At 47.0% G+C, this 19,606-nt stretch overlaps 1 protein-coding gene and 1 non-coding gene across 4 annotated transcripts in view; both read left to right on the top strand.

Annotated features, from left to right (window-relative positions):
• The window catches only part of Tmem108 (transmembrane protein 108), a 274,768-nt gene that overhangs the window by 221,941 nt on the left and 33,221 nt on the right, over window positions 1-19,606 (top strand). The gene's annotated exons all lie outside the window — the stretch shown is intronic.
• Window positions 14,485-14,587, top strand: LOC115064861. Its single transcript, XR_003844688.1, has one exon. It is a non-coding gene; the product is annotated as a U6 spliceosomal RNA (small nuclear RNA).

The raw sequence follows: 19,606 nt of genomic DNA, 5'->3' as shown, positions 1-19,606 counted from the left end.
ATTAATTACCCAGGCCCCTGCCTGCTGACAACGTCATCCTCAATCGATACCTTGGTAATGAGTGACTGGGTTTCACTAGATGCTTCTCTGCCTCGGGCTGTCGATGGATAGAGTTGTTCATGTCTGTCACAGCACAAAGGCCCCCTGCGGACTTCCCAAACTGTGTCCCTTCATGTAGGACCACCCACCCAAAGGACAGTATCTTTGTCTGCTTTGTTCCCCAGTGGTGAGGGTGCTCACGTTACTCCTACTTGGGAGAAAAATGGGGTCCCTCAGAAAAAGGCATTCGTTTTTTGTAATGAATGACTCCAAAGACTGCCAAGTGTCGAGAGAAAGGAAATTCAAATTCATAGTCTCAAAGCAACGGACCTGATTTGAAACTATATTTTTTTTTAGGCCACGTGATTATTGCTTTTTTGGTTGACTCGGGACCCTAACCTGAGCATCAAGGAGCCTGGCTTATTATGAGAAAAATATCAGTTTATCCAAATGAACCTGACTGAGCACTACTAAAGTCTTTCCCTGGGCCTCCCTTGGGTCCCGGACAACTCTGCACATGTTAACCTTCCAGATGGCTCTTCAGTGGAGTCAGAAACCCTCCTGACCACGGTACAGAGAAGGGCCACGAGCTCCCGCTGCGGAAGACGCATCAAGATCAGCATGGACAGTGTATGCTTCAGTGGCTTCTCTGCCCCGCCCCCCTTCTCTGCTTTCCACTCCAACCCGGAAGGTCAAGAGCAGAGAAGAGCCCAGACAGGACCCATTTCTGTGAATGTTTGAGGTGGGCATCAAAAGCCTGTCAGGACATGGGCAGGCAGGAGCAGAGCCACCCATATTTTGAAAGAGCTCAGGGAGATTCCCACGCAGCAAGGGGGCGCAGCTGAGGAGAGAGGCACAGGCGTCCTAGCTTGCTTGGTATCACATCACTATCTGCTGAAGGTCTCCTTTCCCAGAACCACCTATGTTCCTCTCCTTGGGGGGTTCCTTAGGCTCTCTCTGTACTGTTTGGGCCCCGTGGAAATTGTCTTGTTGAGGCTAGGAATGTTAATCCCAGAGGGGGTACAATAATCCACCCTCAGACTTGAAATGGGGGCTCTTTCCTAAGAAAGATATGCAGTGGTTTAAGCATGCGACACATTGGGACATGAATACGTTGATGCCCAAGGCATGTGACAGCTTGGCTAGAGAATGAAAACACTTTGCTAGGTCTTATCTCTGCAGACAGACCCAGAACAAAAGCCCCACTGAAGAGCAGGAAGAACACCCTGGAGATGTGTGTGTGGGTCCACGTTTCGCCCCGCTGCTGCTGGGGTGTGGGAAACACAGCTGGGGATGTGAAACTCGGGGAGTGCTAGACTAGGTTACCCAGCTCCCCACCATCGGGTGCTGGGCTTTTAGAAAGTACTGAGCATTGCTCAGGGGGTGGAAAAACTACAGCCTGGGATGTGGGAGGCCCAAAGCTGGGGTTCCCCGACTCCCAGGCATCCAGTTGCTGCACACAGGAGTCAGGAAAGGAGAGTAGGGGGGTCCCCAGGTATTCGATGAGGACTCCTGGACATCCAGGAGCCGCTGGGTTGTGGGGAGTTTGGAAACAGAGTTGGAGGGGGGTGGCTGTAGGCTGAAGACTGTGACAAGCCAGGGGCTGGGAGAATGGGGAGCTCCAGCTTAGCTCACAGTGAAAATCCTCAGCTTAGCAGCAGTTGTCTAGGAGGGCAGAGGGGCCTGTAGGCGAAGACCTTCTCCATGTTCCCCATAGCCGTTCTTGATGGAAGAGACACTCTTGGTTTCAAACTGTTTATTGTTCATCGTGAAAAATGGGCGCACACCATCTCCTCAGTGTAGACTAGAGATTGAATACCTTTTGAAGGGAGGAAGGTCTGCAAAGGGAAGCTTATTGGCTAAACCCTCAAGGCCTCATTAGCCTAGAGAACTCTGCTTTTGGCCACATGACTAGAGGTCACATTGCCTATGTGAGAAGTGTGGCACATGTTCTAGGTCAGAAATCTAATGGGAAGCAGGGAGCCACCTACTGTCTCTGAACCCACTCAACTGTACCAAGTTTCCTGGCATGGCCCTCAGTCCCACAGAGGTATGTGTATCTGTGTGTGTGTGTGTGTGTGTGTGTGTGTGTGTGTGTGTAGTGTGTATAGAGTGTGTCTTGTGTCTGTGTAGAATGTGTGCACTGTATGTAGTATATGTGTGTAGTGTCTGTAAAGTATATCTCTGTCTATGTATATAGAGTATAGAATGTATATAGTGTGTGTAGTGTATTGTGTGTGCTGTGTTGTGTGTGTGTGTGTGTGTGTGTGTGTGTGTGTGTGTAGTATTATAGAAGCCAGAGGTCAGCATGAGGTATCCTCCTCTGTACTCTGGTAGATCCCATCTGACTTCACCTCCTAAACACTAGGATCAGAGATGTGCACTGTAATGCTTCTTTCATGGGTGCTGGGGATGGGGATGAGGAACCCAGGTCCTGATTCACGTGGAGGCAGACACTTTGAGCTCTCCCCAGCCTTCAGTCTCCCTTTCACTTCCTTTACTTGCTTCTTGTGTATTTCCATAGCCAGTGGGAGTAAAATTGCAACAGTTTCCTCACAGCCTGCAGGCTCTCAAGGGCAGGAGGTTAAAACAAAACAAAACAAACAAACTCGCCCCAAAGCAAAGATCCAAAGCCCTCTTTGTATACCCACCCCAAAGACCTGCACTGTATGGTACCCACTTCCTTGCTGATTAAACATCCTGCCAGGCTGAAGATGATTAGGCCTCCCGAGGAGGCTAGGGGAACGGTGTAGGAGGATTCATTCTGCCTGGGTTGCATTCCCTCTGCCTGGGGGAAAAGATGGGAAGTTTCCCGCCACTGCATGGCACTTGGGGTGGGGGTGCATCGAAGCAATGAATTCTCCTGTCTTTTCTTCCTTTTTACCTCACAGTTTTGCTTTGGGGAGGGAAATAGAAAACGTCACCACAAGCTTGAGGAACAGGAGCAGTCAAGTTCCATCCTCACTCACTTTGTCACCTCTCCGGAAATGCGCCGGGTCGGCCTCCTTCTCCAAAACAACCTAGAAAGAAGTCAGTTGCTGATGTTTGCTCTCAGCCAGCCTCCTCCTCCACTCCCTTGCTGGGCCTCACAGTGTGAGGCAGCCTCTGTTGCCATGGAGAGCAGCTTCAGGAGCAAGCAGAGCTAGGAAGAGCCTTTGGGCTAAGTCTTGGTCCTCTGAAGAAATGGTTAAGGGGTGTGGGGGAGAGGGAGCCAGAAGAGATGCAGAAGAAAAAACAGCAACAAAGGAGAGAGAAAGTAGAGAGATGAGAGAGAGAGCAGAGAAGAGACAGATGAGAGAAATGAGGGAGAGACCAAAAAACAAAAACAAAAACAAAAAAAAACAAAAAACAAAACAAAGAAAAAAGCCTTATTTAATGAATGGGTGATAATTTTTCTGGGCTGAATCTTTCTAGAAGATTTCTAGATAGAGATCTTAGTCACCAAGACCAGCTGGCTTTGCGGGGAACATGTGTCAGAGAGTATGTCCTGTGTCTCTTCGCCTATTTTGGGTATGTGTCTGAGCTGGGGGGAGGGGTGGTTAGTTTTGCTAAACATCCGGTGTCTTCCCTCAGTGTCCCACCTCATCCTGCTTCCTCTGCCAGCTCGTTTGTCCAGGTCAGACCTGTCTTCATGTATTCATTCACATAAGGTTCTGTCTAGTGAACAGATAGCCTGACATGACAGTATCAGACTAAGGGGAAGGGAAAGGTCCCTTAAAAACAAGTCAGACACAGGATAGTTGAGATTTACCTCATAGAGGTGGGAGAGTTGATGACCTAGCATGTCAGGAAAGTGGATAAGGGTGGACCTTAAAGTAGAATTGTGAGATGCCCAGAATTTACCACCAAACAATACAGGGAAGGGGGGATTAAGGACATAGTAGCTGCCAGTACACAGAAGGGTCACAGGGCTACTATTCTTCCTACTTTTAGATAGTTTGTGCATAATAAAGTTTACATAATAAATTTTTTAAAAAAATGAGGGCCAGTGTGATGGTTAAGGCACTTGTCACCCACCAAGACTGGTGGCCTGGGTTTGTTTGGGGGACCCACATACTGAAAGGAGAGAACAGACTCCCAGTTGTCCTCTGACCCCAACATGTGCATAGTGGCATGTGCACACACACATGAAAAAAAAATAAGTCTAATATTTTTGAAGATAGTTGTACATATGTCTCTCGACCTTTCCATATGGATAGAGTCTGGGGAAAGACATTGAACTGAACGGAATGAGCCTGCAGCCACAGATCCCGATGGTGGACGTGAACACATTTAGGTGGAGCTATTCCCTCTCATCATCTTCTCATCGGTGTTGAGAAAAAGCTAGCCCCTGGAGTGTGGACTGTGTCAACCTCCTGGTAGAAGAAAGGGAACTAGACTCTATTCCTTAAACCAACAACAAATAGCCAAAGTGTCACTTCTGTTGCTCTGAGTGAATGAGAAAATGAAACAAGAGGAGGGCGTGACTACTCCAAAAGTATGGAGAAGACAAGGGAGAAAGCGGTCAGAGGGAAGAGTCCAGCCTGAACATGCCTGGCAGTCTAAACTGGACCGGGAGAGGAGAGTGCACGTAGAATAGGGAGCAATAGAGGAGGCATGGACCAAGTGAGCAAGAGCGGGGTAGCCAAATGGATGAGTTATATAGGAATCAGGTGGGGAAGGGATGTGGGAGCCCAGCCCCAGAGAGGGAAAGGTTTAGGGTAGGCAGCGGGATACGAAGTGCTGAAGGAGCCACAGGTACTGAGGGATGCTGGGAGAGCTGGGAGGAGGCATAGGTACTGAGGGATGCTGGGAGAGCAGGGAAGAGCCATAGGTACTGAGGGATGCTGGGAGAGCTGGGAGGAGCCACAGGTACTNAGGTACTGAGGGATGCTGGGAGAGCAGGGAAGAGCCATAGGTACTGAGGGATGCTGGGAGAGCTGGGAGGAGCCACAGGTACTGAGGGATGCTGGAATTGCTCGCTAGTGCCCCATTTGGTATGTTAATAAGCACCTCAGCCTTTCATCCTGGTTTTCTGAGACTTAACACTGGGGCGGGGCGCCGAAGGCACCTGGAATCCATCCATAACAACTGTATCTGTGCTATCTATAACCAAGCTACATGGCCACACGGTCCCCAAGGACCCATACTGATCATAGCTCCTTTCTTTCCAGTTTTCCCCAAACGTGGCTTCCCCTGTGTCCATGATACACACATTTCCCTGAGGACCTGCCTAATTAAAACTTAAGAACTTGAAAGCTATCTTATTAATATTTATCAGGCGAATTCTAATGATGGTGGATGGGGAAGTGAGAACCAGGAAGGTAGACCCGCCAGATGTTGGTTTGTGGCATAATAATAATAATATGTTCTAAAGCTCAGAATTGGATTTCCTGGCTAGAGACTAAATTGTGAAATGTCCTAGATCACGGTTAGGAGCCTTCAAGGGGCAAATGTGTTCCGGGTGCTGCTGAAAAGGACACTCATTGTGGGAGGGCAGAGTGTGACAGTGATGTCTCCTCTTAAAGGTCTGAGGAAGCAGCAGACTCAGACTAGGTCCCAATGGGAGGGGCTCTGCTGAAGTGAGATGCTGGATGTCTGGAAAATATATGACTACTGCATCAGCTATAACAAAAACTAACATTAGAGAACTTGCAGGACTCCAGGTGCTGAGTTCAGGTCTATTTCCACCTCGGGTGCTGGCTGTAAGGGCTGGTTAATATCTCCCCTATGCGGAAAGTCCTAGGGGAATCGGAATATGCAGCAATAAACACCAACAGAGTGAGGAGAATAAGCAGAAGAGCCCTCCCCCAGTGGGGCCCTCACAGACAGGTAGATAAAATAATATTGAACAGGATCCTTCAGAGACTCTGACAGACAGCCTTACTGGGAAATGTGAATGCCCCCAAGGCAGATGCAAGCCTATTTCAAGACCATTTTTAGGTGAGAAAGAAAAACCAATATGCCTTAAAGCCATTCTGATGGATCCAACACCGTCTCCCAGGCTCTCTGCCCTCTCCCAGTTATTCACATGGCACAGCAGGCCCCTATAACCAGGAAAGCAGGTGATCCATTACAGCCACTTTGGCAAACTGCAGCAGGAGGAGAGAGCGAGCAAGAGAGTCTGCTGTCTCCTGCCGCGCTCCACCATACTGATTCTTTGTCACAGTATCCAGCCAACTCCTCAGTCCCTGAACTTGATTCTCCTCGTCCCTATGGATGAAGGCTGCCCACAGCCCAGTGGCAGTGTCTGTGGATGTTAAACCTCTCCATGCTGGGTGAGTTCTTTTGAGCCTGTGACTTCTTGTGTTTTAGGTAGTTATTTTAAGAACTTTTAGATCTACCCTTTCAAAACCAGTACCCACTGCTCCCTCGAAACATTAATTTGGGGCTAGGGAGAAAATTCAGCTAATAAAGTGCTTGCCAGGCAAGTGTGAGGATTGGCATTTGATCCTCTCACCCGCATACAAAAATCATGCCTGTGTATGCTTAGAACCAAGTGCTGGAGACAAGTAGATCCCTGGGGCTCCCTGACACTCCAGTCTAGCCTAATTAGTGATCTCCAGGCCATTGAGAGGCTGGCTTAAAAAACAAGGTGGACGGTACACCCAAGATCGCTCAGAAGCACGCATGTGCATGAACACACATGAGCAAAATTTAATTTTCATGGGTCAAAAATTCAGCTTGCCAGTCATAGTAGTCATCGTTTAATCATGGGCAAGCTAGTGGTTGCCGTGGTGGAGAACACAAGCACAAGCATCTCCATCGTCATGGAAAATTCAGTGGCCACCGTACTCCTGTTCCAGAGGTCAGCAGACCCAGGCTTTGTTCCTGTCCACCTCCTGTTGCTGTAAAAACCGAGTTTCCCTGGAAGCCTGACGCACCCACTCTCTCGTGGGTATCCGTGCTTTCCCACTCTGCCAGCAGAGTTCAGTGGAGAGACAGAACCATCTGGTCCTCAGCGTCTAAAATAGTTACTACGTAGACTAGGCAGTTTCCCAGCCCTCTTTTAAGTTCTTTTCTGAAAAGATGCACAGCTACATACATACAAATGTTACAGTTTTAGGGTGCAAGTGCATGCCATGTCTGGTCCATGCAGCATTGGTTACAAACGCCTTTACTGCTTCTTTCTAGAGTCTCCACCAGCCTGAGATGATCAGCACCCACAAGTTCTAGGTTTATACTGTACCAGTCTTGGGATGCTAATAGCTCCATGGAGCAGAGGGTCACTCAGCATCCCTTGTAGTCTCTGAACATCCCCAATAGCCCCTCTTTCACTTAAGAATAAGGCCATTGCATCGACTTCATACAAGCCAGAGCCTGGGGTCTCCCCACCCAGGCTTTTCTGATTTTACCTTTTCTTCCAAAAGTCCAGATTAGATAGTTGTTGTTCTGCTATCAAAACACAGCAAGAGAAAATTGTCAGAATCCTGGTTCCTATCTTATCTGATGTTTCTGTATTTGTCACCAGAATAGCTTCCTTTAATCTTCAGCCAGCCAGCCCACACACACACACACACACACACACACACACACACACACACACACACAGAGTCTCTCTTGGAGGACTGTGACCTCCAGGTGTGGCTCATGTCCTCGAAGACTTATGCTGAACCTCACACTGACTGAAAGAACTTGTCTGTGCATGTGTGCCATTTTCCCATTGTTTCTCAGTCACAGGAGTATGTGGCATGGTATGAACAACCAGTGTAAGGAAGGGAAGAAAAATGAATCAGGAGATTGACAGGGACTGAAATAGAATGATTTTGAGGTATGCAGGGGTCAGTTCTGTCCACCTTCAGAAAGGTCTGCTATACACTGGTACTGCTCATGCATGAGTGCCTACACACAAACACACAAACACACACACACACACACACACACTCACTCACACTCAAACTCACACCTCATAGGGCTACTGCTATTGCTATGATTAAACACCATGACCAAAAGCCACTTGGGGAGGAAAGGTTTATTTGGTTTGCTATCCTGAATCACAGTCTATTGAGGGAAGGTCAAGATAGAAACTCCACAAACAGGACAGAAACCAGGAAGCAAGAGCTGATGCAGAGGCCATGGGGAAGTGCCACTTACTGACCTGCTCCTCCTAGCTTACTCAGCCTGCCTTCTGCTTTCTCATAGCACCTACAGCCACCAGCCCAGGGGTGGCACCACCAATAATGTCTGGGCCCACCCCCCATCAATCCCTAACTGGGAAAATGCCCTACAGGCTTCAGTACAGCCTGATCTCCGGAGGCATTTTCTCAGTCGAGGCTCCCTCTTCTAAGTTGACTATAGTTTGTGCCAAGTTGGCATAAAAACTAGCCAGCACACAAAGTTTAGCATAGCTGCCTGGTTTAAGTATCCAAGAGGACAGATACCCCCACTGAAGCTATGGGCAGAAGATGACACAGTGCTATCTTGAGCCCCCAACAGTAGCACAGAGGTGGTACTGTCTAGTCGTGGTCTTCAAACTTTGCAGTTAAATTTTACCCATGCACCCCAATACAGGGGAATACCAGGGCCAGGAAGTGGGAATGGGTGGGTTGGAGAGCAGGGTGGGGGGAGGATATAAGGGACTTTTGGGATAGCATTTGAATTGTAAATGAAGAAAATATCTAATAAAAAAATTGTTAAAAAATTTTTTTACCCATGCGTGGTAGTAGATGCCTGTATTTCCAGCAGTCAGGAGACCTGAGACAGGAAGATCTTGGATTTAAGGCCAACCTGGACTGCATAGTAAGACCCTGCCTTAGGATGGAAGGTGGGGGGGAATAGGAGGTTTGGCTTTTAGATTATAACTTCCATCTTCATCTAGAAGAACCTAGCCCAACAGGGGATTCGATTTCACTAAGAGACTTTTGACTGATATAAATCTTCCCCTTTAAAAGCAAACACAACTCCCATAAGGCATGAACACTGGCAAGTCAACCTGTCAATCATTGTACTATTTATTTATTTATTTATTTATTTATTTGTTTTTCGAGACAGGGTTTCTCTGTATAGCCCTGGCTGTCCTGGAACTCACTTTGTAGACCAGGCTGGCCTCGAACTCAGAAATCCACCTGCCTCTGCCTCCCGAGTGCTGGAATCATTGTACTTTTAATGATTAAGTATCTGCTGTTTCTGCGTACTACTCTAGAGGTTGGAAATACATTAGCAAAACAATGAACACTGTTCTGTTAGTACTTGCTTCTAGGAAAGATGGGAATGGTTGCTGGTGCCATTTTTTAGCTATTTTATTGGGTTCTTATACCTCTACCTCCCTTCTAACCCTTACTCCACCCTAATCCTATCTAACCCCCAACACTAGGTAAGAAAGAAAGATTAGAGGGGAAAGAGGGCATAGACTTCTATGAGCTACTTGCTGCTGATTATGGTGTTGGGTTCCTTGAGGCAAGTCCATTCTTCTTTGTCAGGATAGCTCCAACTTCTTGTCTCTTTGCTCGTGACCACAGCAGTAGGGGGGAGCAGCAGCTTTCTCAGAGCCCTCCTTAGGGCTCTCCTATTCATCCCTCTCCAGAGTCCCCAGAATGAAACTATCTGCAGCTGGCAAAGATAACGCCCCTGCTAGTGCATGAGGCAAATCATAATCACCTGCTGTGAAGCAGCCTCTTATCCCACACCTGGGATCAAAACAAAACATATTCACAAAACAAATACTCACTACAAACGGTAGATACACAGTATAAGCAAAGTGATGTTAAACACTATGGAAACACCAGGGTAGAGCTTGATGTAGGTGTATGATCATATATGACACAGAAACCCAATATCAAGTGAGTTAGGAGGTAAAGGTTGCTCAAGTTTAACCAGGAGAAGTCACTGGAGCTGAAGCCGACCAATTGAGAGATCAGGAGAGACAGGTCAGGGGAGAGGACAGTGGCCATTGTTAAAACTTGGGCTATTGCACAAATTTGTAATTCCTGCCCTTGGGAGTTGGAGGCAGAAAGGTCAGGAGGTTAGGGTCATCACTGCCTACAAAGCAAGTTTAAGGCTGATCTGGACTACATGAAGCTCCAAAACAAAACAAAAGAGGTGGAGTCCAAGAGGGTTTTGAGCATGGGTGTAACATGTACATATTTGGGGAGGGAGCATGGACAAGTGTACATGTTCATGAGCATAGGCAAGCATGTGGGGGTCAGAGGTCAATGTCAGGTGTATTCCTCAGTCACTCTCCACCTTATTTGTGTATGGATGTGTGTGTGTGTGTGTGTCTGTGTGTGTGTCTGTGTGTGTGTGTGCGCATGCAGTCAGGTGTATGAATGCAGGCGTTTGAGTAACACCACAGCATGTATGTGTGGAGCTCAGAGAACAACCTTGGGTATCAATCTACACCTTCTGTCTTGTCTGAGACATGGTCTCTCTGTAATCTTGATACCTTACACACAGGCTAGCTGGCCCATGGACTTCTGTGAATTCTCTTTACTCCCCATTTCCCTGTAGGAACACTGGGATTGTAGATGCTCAAGTCCTCACACTTAGATGGCAATTGCCCTTACCCGCTTACCCATTGAGCACTCCTCCACCCCCACCCCCACCCCCCCACCCCCACTTCTCCACCTTTTTTTTTCTCTCTCTTTGAGGCAGGATCTCTCACCTGGGGCTCACTGATTCAGCTAAGCTGGCTGACCTGTGAGCTCCAAGTGGCTCTCCCAGCCCTGGTATTACAGATGTGGATGCTGGGGATCCAAAATCAAGTTGTCCTCCTTCACAGACTGAGCTACTTTCCCAGCCTCACATATTCTATGTCAGTCACCACCTTTCTCTGGGTGATACTTCAGCCTCTCTATTTAAGCCTTTTTGGAGATACTCCTCAGACACTTTCTTAATATTCCAATTAGTGCAGGCACTGAGTTGGGTCAGTGTATATGTGTCCTTCAGAAGGTTGCATGCTGGCATTTTGAGAGATGCCAGACACTGAAAGAACCAATAAGCTGTGGCTGTGAAGTTGAATTTCACCTTACATTCCAGCACTTGGGAGGCTAAGTCAGGAGCATCATGAGTTCAAAACCAGCCTGAGCTACATTATAAGACCATACCTCAGAAAAGGGATAACATTTCTGCCCTGAAGGTTGTCACAACCAAATGGAGGACACACTTTAACATATGTAAATAAATTCAGTGCATCAAATGAGACTCATTAGGCAATACAACAACCTTATGAGTTTGGCTACTCATAGAAGTAAGCTGTCAGGAAGACTGATGAGATCCGAGCTGAGCTTTTAAAGCCGTGTGTGGATGGAAAGTATCACTGTACTCATAGGAAAGGAGTCAATGCAAACTCACTGCTAGGATCAACTGGAGACTGACAGGGTGTCTGGAGGTAAGGGATACTTCCAAAATCATGATCCTGGCGGACAGTTCTTAGAGTCATTCTTTCTCACCTCTTTGGGGCTGGTCCAAGACTCTGTGGCAGGGATCTGCTCACTATTCTAAGTCTAAAGGAGAAGAGGAAGTCAAATATAAACATTATAACCAAGGTTCTTTGTGGCAACTAAATAAAATAGTTAAATCTACTAATTTCTGGTTTTTCCTTGGACATTTTTCTTTTTAAGGACCATTTTAGGCTTAACTAAGCCATAGTGTCCCTGGCAGCAGGACACTAGCCAGAAAATCCAATTAGCATAATGAAGAACAATTGATGTTTTGGTGGGAGCTCTTCAGAACACATTATTAAAAGAACAGCAACTGTTTAGAAATAAATCAGGATGGCCAGCCCTTGATGGTAAATTTCTCTCTTTTTATAGGCGAGTAGTAGGAAGATAATAGACTCCAAATTCCAAGTTTGGCATAAATAGAAAAGCATAATTATAACAGAACAATAACAGCGCATATAATTAAAAACCAAGAGGGATAAATATCTGGGCGTGAGGGCTCATACCTGTAATACCAGCACCTGGGAGGCCTGAGGTAGGAGAGGGCCAGCCTGGGCTAAGTAGTTCCAGAACAGCCTGTACTACAGAGCAAGACCCTGTCTCAGGGGGTTGGGGGGAAACGTGACTAAATCAATGAAATAAAGAGAATGAACTAAGATGAACAGGGTCAGAGCTAATAGCATTTATGTCTGTGAGTGGAAATGAAGCTTGCATCTGGTGATAAATACTTCCACTTAATATGTCCCGTCCTTAATTTAAAAAAAAAAAAAAAAAACGCAATTTTTAGAAGTTTCATTGAGAAAAAAAAATCTTGATTACGAAAAGGATTATTTTATGAATGGTGCAGTCCATAATGAGTATATAGTGTTCTACAGAACAACACAGGAAATGGAGAGTCTAAAAGCTGTTAAAACCTATGGAAAAGGTAGACAGGTACACTAGTAACCATCAAAAGGAGATCACGGTCATTGGTAACTCAAGTCCAGCATGAAGCCAAATTTACATAAGCTTGATGAGGATCATTTTATAACTATAAACCGGCCTTTCTGCCCTAGAGGTGACATATGATGGAAACTTAAGACACTGAAGAAACAAATTGAAAGAGACACTCACTAGACAATGGAAAGACCTTTGTGAAAATGCCTGTGGTACCACAAATAGTCAAGAGAGTCTATGTAAATCTCTATCAAAATTACAGTGACTGGAACTAAGTTTTCAAATGTATAGCTGAATGTGGATTAAATATAATACAGCATGGCACACAGATCTAATGGAAACCCCTTTGGATGGACAGAAAAGGATTCGGTTTTTGAGGCAGGCTCTCATTACCTCAAAACACACTATCATCCAGGCTGGCCTTGAACTTCTGATCCTCTTGCTCTGCCACTTCCATGCTGGGATTTATAAGTATGCAGCAACATACCCAGTAGTGAGGGGATTTGAACCAAGAAAAGAGGAGAGTTAACTATAGCCACATAATCCAGGAAACTGGAACACACACTGAGAGGGGACTAGCTTCCATGCCAACCTAGGAACTTCACAAGCTGATCTGGGACTTCAGCATAAAAGCAATCCTATCTGGCAGTGAAGAATGCCCAGGGATCAGGAGTTGGCCATAATTCCAGGAACCTCTGAAAATAGGCGCCTAAGTGGGTCCGGGGCCAGAGAGTCGGTTGAACGGCTGTTAGGAGAAGTCTAGTCTTCAGAACTCTCCTCTTACACTGGAATCAAGAGCCATCCTTAATATGCTGTCTAAGGTCTTTGTGTCTCAAAGAACTGAACGAGACAGAGAAAAGCAGTAGCAGAATTATAGATGTATTAATGATGAAAGTGAATGCAGAAAGGTGTACTGTACAGAGCAGGGGCAGCTGGAGCAGGCCCGGGCTCCAGAGCTCCTTGCTGCACCCAGTGTCCTGGTCCAGGATGTATAATTACAGAGGAAAGGGAAGGGGTCTCCTGAAAGGGCAGATCTTTCTTGACTGACATGACTGGTATCTCTAGGTTATATGACATTATGTTTACTGAGCAAGGGCCATCCCATGACCCTGTTATACGTGTGGGATGCAGTCCATATACATTACTCCTTTGATCGAGGGATTTGTATAATCCAAGGGAAGGGCTTTTGGATTACTAGGTCCCAGCGTTAACCTTCCTGTGACTCAGTGATCCTACCTTTGGGCCTCTTTCCCATACAGCAGAGAGTCTGAACTCTGTTGCCCATAGAGAAGACTGAAGATCCACTCTACAAGTGATTAAGGGCAGACACCATATGCAGAAGTCAGTTGACAAAGAGTTCACACACTGACTGCTAAGACCTGACCTCTTCCTCAGTTTGCTCCCTGAATACCCACAGACGCTATTCCAAGTCTCCAACCTGTCCCCAGCAGGAGAGCCAGAGGAGAGACTCAATGCCATCGGCATCTCAGGCTTCTTCATGTTGTCTAATTACAAAGCCCGTGCTCTTCACTTTGCACACTATGTGTCTTCCAAAGCAGGTCAAAGGGAGTTAGGAAGCAGCAGGGGCTGACACGATGGCTCAGTGGTTAGAGCTGCTTGCCTCTGAACCCGATGACCTGAGTTTGGTCTCTAGGACCCACATTGTGAGAGAAAAAGAGCTGACTCTCACAAGTTGTTCTCTTACCTCCATGTGTGTTCCATGGCATCTATGTGCGCACACACATACACACAAAAATAAAAACTTCGGTCATGACTATTGATTTTATAGACATGGAGGTGTGAGTGGGAAGAAAAAGCAGTAGAAAAGATACCTGTATCACACTTGGTATGACTCCCAGGTCTGTAAGGTCTGGCTCTCCTTCCCAAACCCCAAGAGCCTGTTGGCCTACCCACATTCGCCCTCTATCCCCCCTTACCTCTACATAGGTAAGGGGATAGTTGCCGAAAATCCCAGCATTTCGCTTGGCCATTTCCCCTGGGATCTAGCCCTCACAGTGAGACCATCTTTGAAAGAGACGGAGACCAGACATATACGTCTTGCATATAGACACTTCCCACCTGTGATCTTGACCTTGAGATTTCTCTAGAAGCTGAAGGAAGCCAGTGAGAACCTAAACGTGACACAGTGGTGGTATTCACCTGAGCAGTACATACACTAAAATGGGAACAATAGAGAGATTAGCGTGGGCCCTGCGAAAGGATGACACACAGTCAGTGAAGCAGACAAGGGGACCAGGGTTCAAGATCAGCCTTGGCTATATGGCAGGTTCAAGGCTAGTTGTGGATAGTGACCAGGAACGAACAGATTTGTCTTGAGCCTGTTTGTGGTAAGCATTCCTTCCTTCGTTGAAGTGTAAGTGCTGTTAGTTTTTTTAGTATGAAGAGGTAGGACAAGAGCCTACAAGAGTAGGCACATAGCCTGAATCTAGTGTGAGTTTGGCTCCTATGAAGGCCCAGCCTTCTAGGAAGAGGGAGGTCAGGGGACTCTACCAAGCATGGGCGTTCCTCCTTCAGCCACCTTCTCTCTCACCCAACAGATCAGGACCTTGCATTGGTTACGTTTCTCCTTGCTAAACAGAATCGGTAACAGAGTAAGCTAAGAAAGACATGCTTGACTCTGGGTGCTAGCCATCATGGTGGAAAGTTGTGGCAGTGGGATCATTAGGCATCTGGTGACATTAGACCCAGTCAGGGACAGAGAACGATGAATGCTGATATTCCACCCACTTCCTCTTTTCCCATCAGCCCAGGGTGCAACCCCACAGTCAGAGTGGGTCTTTCCATTCACTTAACTCGGTCTTGGAACTCCCTCACACACATGCTCAGAGGTCTGTCTACTAGATGATTCTAGACCCTGTCTCGTTTACAACATAATCATCACAGATTTTAATCAAACATGGAGTAGCTGTACAATCTGAGGCCACCCTGTCACCCTCATGCTTTGCGGGCTGACAGAGGAAGCTTGGGGTGTAAGATCTGAATTGGGAGAGAGGTGGGGAGAGTATGGAAGAGTCACCCCTAAACTTGCAGACAGAGAGGCAGGTTGGGAGCTGGGCAAGAGCCTTCCTCAGCCTTCCTTCAGTCACTCCTTTTCAGAGAAAGAACAGGGCTGTGAATGCTTCCTCTCCTGTCAGTCAGAGAGTCTGCTTGCCCAAACTTCCCTTCATACGGAGGCACTGGCTCTCTCCTGACATTCTGGAAGCATCAGTGTGCTAGCTATGTCCTTAGGTAAGGTTGCTTAGCAATGAGATCGCTCCATCCTGCCCACTGCATTTGCCTTTCTCTGCTTTTGCTGACCTTTGGTCTCTTTCCTCTGGGAAATCTCGATCTCGATGTTTTTGTCACAAGACCTACTATTTAGTTGCCCCTTTTGATGTATACCACCCTGCAGCCTTTTGGAAACCATGAAAAAAAAAAAAAAAAGAAAAAGTCATACATCCACGTCTGCAGTAAAAACACGGCGGCTACCATACAGACCATATGCCAGTGAAACTCGGCCAATGAGATGCTCAGATGTGTACATCTAGGGCCTCACACTAATGTGTAGCTCTGTCACACATGGTCAGATATCTGAAAGACTCCAGCTGTGTTTCAGGGGCATGGTAGAGTGAGCCAGCATCCGGAGAGCCACATAGCTCAGCCCCACCTCTAGAGAAGCTTTGCCCGGACTCTTATCTAGTACAGTAAGCTGAATGGAGCAGAAGCATGAAGGTTTGTATGTTTGTATGTTCGATTCTAGCCGTGCCTCTGGGAACCACTATGAGAGAGAATGAACAGAGGTTGGGGCCAGAAGGGCCAGGCACAGAATGTTAGCCTCTGACCTGGAATTGACCTCTGATACCCCTGACTTAGAGATGAAGCTCTGTGGATAGTATGGTGCCTCCCCTCTGGCACGTCCTCACCCAGGCCCCTCCCCCACACCCTGCCAAGCAAATCCTGGCAAACCCAGCTCGGAGAGTGGCGAACTCGCCACTAAATTGGGTTAAATGTACACTTAAGTTTTCTGTACATAAATATTACAAAATTTTAAAAAAAAAAAAAAGAAGCCAGGCAGCCTCCCCGGCTGGTGGCAGGAGCCTGTCAGATTTTACTTTAAATGTCATAGAATCTTTATTTTTTTTAACAGAGATATAAATTTCTAATTTGGCTTTTTCCTTTACACATTCATTCGGCATATGTGCTAAGCACATGCTTTTCAAAAACTAGTTATGGTTCCGTTTTGATTTTCTTACTTCAAAATGATCAGCACCTCACACTCTTGATGCATAATTCATTATGCAAACCAAGATTCTTCTTGAGCTCATGGGAAGGGAGGAGGCAGGTGCTCCGCTCTCCCGCTTTGTGTGCAAGCGCCTGCGGGAACCCTGTGGTCAGAGAGGCTCACTCCAGGACACAGCCATGGCCTGAAGGGTCTGGATGTCACCCCGGGAGGGGAGTGTTCAGGGATGGCTGTGTAAAAGTGATGCTGCTGTTTATTTAAAGGCTTTGGTTTTGTCTTCCCTTAAATCCCCTAAAGTTCAAAATTAGTACCTTGTTAATTAAAGACATGTTCATCTGGGTTCGTGTTGCTACGGAAGTTTAATGTCTCTGAAACCCAGGCTGCCTGTCGTGGTCCCTCTGGGCCAGGCCACACTTGTGACTTAGTGTGGGTAGATTACCAATAGTAACTATTACCTTTCCATTGCTCCAACTGAGAAATTGTGTTTAATGGTGTGAGGGTGTGAGAGCGAGTGCAACATCTAGTATCTTCCCCTTTTGCTTACCCTGTCTCCATCTTCCCAGCTCTGGGATTACAGGCACGCCCCCTACACACTCAGATCCAAAGTGTGCGTGTGGACATTAGGGATCCAACTCAGGTCTTCAGATTCACACAGAGGGTACTGGGCAGACTGAGCCATCTCCTCTTGTGTCTGAAGTCTGCACAAAGACCTGTGACTCAGAGCAGAGGGGCTGCGAGCAGAGGGACGGGAGTGTAAGGTTTGGGGGAGAAAATGCTCTAAAAAAAAAAAAAAGGCATTCTTTACACTCTGTATTTCAGAGGGACCACCAGGCTCCATGTGATGGCAGAGGAGAGAAGACACTGTCAAAACAGCTGAACAGGGGATGTCTTCTGTCCCTGAGATGCTTGGGAGAGGATTGGCAGTTACCCGCCATGTGCTATAACGGGGGGGGGGGGGGGGGGAGTGATGAAACTGTCTAGACAAGCCGAAAGGAGCTCTTTCATAAATGGAGAATAATGCTTGTAAGTGTAAGAAAGCATTGTGTCATATTTAGTCAGCAGGAATTTTTCCCTCTCTTGCTGTTACATAAAACAATAGTACATCGATTTGATGAAATAACAGCTGCTTAAACCAGAGAGCTAGATCGTCCCTTAAAAAAAAAAAAAAAAAAAAAAGAGTCTCAGATGGGTCCAGAACCCCAAATCTCAACTCAATCACGGGACATGTATTTAATACAGATGGGAAGCGCCGGGGCCCTTCTCCAGCTCCAGGTGCACAGTGTAGGCATGTGGAAGGAGAGTGGGGTGAATGGGGGCGAGGAAGCGGAGGAGTAAATTAGAGGAAGGAGAGAAGGGGTGAGTGGTTTCTGAAGGAGCTGGTGTCGAGCTCTTCTCGGGTTTACTGCCCTTGGCCTCTGTTCTTGACAAACCCACTCTCACCTTTGTTCCCTTCCATTCCCGCCCCTGGGTTCCCTTGCTTCTGTCCTCTCCTCCTCCCTCTTCCTGTCCTCCTCCTGAACCCTGCTGTGGCAGATTTATTGAGGTGGAATGGAGTGAAGGCATGGCAGGCAGGGAGACCACCACAAATGGAGGGCCTTTGAAAAGCGCTCTAGAATTTTACTAGAACATTCCACTGCTCATTTCTGCTATACTCTAGCTCAGGAGCTGCCCACAGCAGCTGAACATCACTTTGTAAATACAGGTTTGCTGAAACACAGCCAGCCCCGTTGGTTCGCGTGGCTGCCTTTGCATTATCATGGCAGAACCGAATCACCGAGTCACTGCGGCAGAGCCCAGGTGGTGCTCAGCGCCTGGACCGGGTTGTCACGGGACACCACTCAATCCTGATACTTCCAGAACCTTCAGTTAGTCCATTGCTCTGAGAGGTGGCCACAGTGGGTCCCTTTATCTCTAGTTGAGGTGAGGTGAAAACTGTTTTCTAATGGAGCATTTGCGGGGGAGAATCTAAGGTGGATGCACTGTGAGAATTGGCTCCTTAGCAGTATCCAGAATACATTGTCATGAGAAAAATGAGGTCGTCTAGAACACACTCATCCAAGCAAACCAGATAGGGCATGTGAGTTCCTGTGGGTGTGAGGAACTGAGGAGCTGCAGGAGGGGAAGTCGGAGGGAGCAATGGCACTGTACTCATTTTCTTTAATATTGACTTATAGATCATGCTAATAAAACCTACAGTCCAAAAAAATCAATCAGCCTGTCGATCAACAATTAAATTTTAAATCAGAAATACAAAATACTAAAATTCTTTGGAAATCAAGTACTTACCATGTGCCCCAATGAAACACCTCTGGGTGTTTACTTAAGGTAAATGAAAGCATATGTCCACACAGACTCTTACGCAAATGTCCATAGCAACCTTCTGCAGAACAGCCCTAAAGCGTCCATAGCAACCGCATTGGAAGCTGGAAACAGATCAAACATGCTTGTCACCTGGTGCGTGGTAGACATGTTCCTGTTTTCCAATACTGCTCGACGGTAACAAAGAAACAGCTACTGACATAGCAAACACGTGGTGCCCACAGGTACTCTAATGATTAAAAACCAACCACAGAAGACCAGGACTCCACTTACATGAAAAGCATGCCACAGCCGGGTCTGTCGTGAGGTCCGTCGGATTTGCTCAGGTGAAGGAGGACTGTTCGTGCCAGCTGTACTGAAGTCAGCTGAAGGTTTTCACACTTGAACGTCTGGCAGTTACTTCTGGGAAAAGTGGGCCCCGGGCTCTCCTGCCACCTCGGTATGATATAGTTCCACCCAGACTTATGACACATCTTCACTCCTGACCTAGCCTTGGAACTTAGGATCACTCCTGCCGTAGTCACAGATACAAGGGTCAGGAACACGGACCCTGTCCATGGGTCTGTGTCACCTCATAAGAAGAACCTGGGGCACGAGATGATTCTGGTGTGTATGGGAAATACAATCCGGTATGATACTAAGGCACTTAACACACAGTACCTGGGATGGAGAAGAACCAAATAAACGACCCTCAGCTGGCCATCTCTGCCACCAG

This window comes from Mus pahari, chromosome 10 (genome assembly GCF_900095145.1).
Source record: "Mus pahari chromosome 10, PAHARI_EIJ_v1.1, whole genome shotgun sequence".
Classification (NCBI taxonomy): Eukaryota; Metazoa; Chordata; class Mammalia; order Rodentia; family Muridae; genus Mus; species Mus pahari.
Note: the sequence above shows the minus strand (reverse complement) of the source record. Positions and strands in the feature narration are given on the sequence as shown.